Genomic DNA, 1,799 nt, shown 5'->3' with positions numbered 1-1,799 from the left:
AACCGACTTAATTTGAGTTTACGACTACAAATGTTTAACTCCGTATAATATTGAATAATCACCTTATAATTTTGAACTCAATCCAGAAGACAAGAGAACTGGATCAGTACCCAGAGGTATTGATTTGTTGTGAGAACTTAGAGGACTTTGTGACCACGGCAGATTTAACATGCACCAGTCACCATTTTATACATGGGTATTCTTCGGCCAGCTGGATTCGAAATCCCATTCCCACGAACACGAGTTCAACGCCCTACCAACCAGGCTATCCCGGCCAAATTATTAGTTTATTTTATAATAATCATTGAGCAGCCAACCTAATTTCGAGTTTACGACTACTAATGTTCAACTTATTAGACTTCTAATTTTAAACTCAATTCAGAACACAAGGAAACTCCAGGATCAAGTATTGAAAGAAATTTTTGTCTTGGAGGGGGACGTTTTGATGGAACTGACCAGCAATTAAGTTACATGATGAGGAAAACCGCAAAAGCTTTCCACTGTCAGTCTGACAACAAGGGGACTCTAACCAATGATCCGTCTATCACTGAGGATATTTTACTTCTGCACAGTGGCTGCTGTAAGCCGGGTGTAGAATTCGCATCGACCAGTCAACACTGGGATTCGAACTCAGTGCCCTTGAGTCCATCTTCACTGGGTAATAACTCTGCCGGATGTACCAATTTTATTGATTTGCCAAATTTTAGTCATCTTCAAAATGTAAATAGAAATTCAATCGTAATTTTTGTAGAATAAAAAGATGGAAATAAGCCGTTTTTCCTCTTAATCTGCAATGATTAATCAGAAGCAACCACGAGGGTTAGTGTGCAAAATGAACAGGGGGTGTAGCTTTCTAGTTTTTTAAATATTTGTTAAATTATTAGTTTTTAACATGCATACTTTCAAAAAAATAAGAAATACATTTTTCAGCATTAAGAAATAATAATTAAAAACTGTCATCAGCTGGAATAGAACCCGCGATCTCACAGTTTTGTGTTAGATTTCATAATTATCAGCCCCAAATATACACACCTGCCTTGCGGATATTTATTTATTATTATTTAGTTTTTTTTAATTTTATAAATGAAGTCATTTGGATACTTGACATTCTTGAACTGGATACATTAAATGCTTGACAATCGTTATTGCAGAATGAAAAGCTTTGAAAGACAAATATTAGTTGATGTTTAATAATATTTAATTAAAAAAAAAAACATAACCCGTATTGAAATCTAACGAATTGTCCTTGATAAATTTTGTGACAGAAAAAAAAATTGAAGCCTGATACATGTCCGGATTTTTGAAACGCTTTCTAATTTTACTATTTAATCAAATTGGTTTCGATGTCTTTCATCCCGCCAGTCTCATTAGTGATTCAGCATATTTCGATATCATTTTTGATTCGTTCTTACTTAATATTAATTTGTTTACGACAATTAATTTGTATAACTTTTTTACTACATTTTTGCGAGGAGTTTAAAAATATAATATCGAGGGCATTAACTGAAGTTAAATTGGCTTTTTTTGTATGCCTCTTTTACTTAACTTTTACTATATGCCTCTTTTACTTACTTAACTGCTTCTTAGAAACAAATATTAAATATTCTCTTGATCAAATGATGGGACAAAATTCGCCTTTTAAACAAATCAAAAAACTTTTCTACCTTTTAAAATTGTTTATTTTTAAATAATTTATTAATACTCAAATTGTTTAAAAGATATGTTCCTTTTCATTGACAACACAGTTTTATATTTTATCTAGTCATTTATTTATATTTTTTAAACTTATTTTTTATTTG

Source organism: Parasteatoda tepidariorum, chromosome 7, assembly GCF_043381705.1.
Source record: "Parasteatoda tepidariorum isolate YZ-2023 chromosome 7, CAS_Ptep_4.0, whole genome shotgun sequence".
Taxonomy (NCBI): Eukaryota; Metazoa; Arthropoda; class Arachnida; order Araneae; family Theridiidae; genus Parasteatoda; species Parasteatoda tepidariorum.
This window is presented reverse-complemented; position numbering follows the sequence as displayed.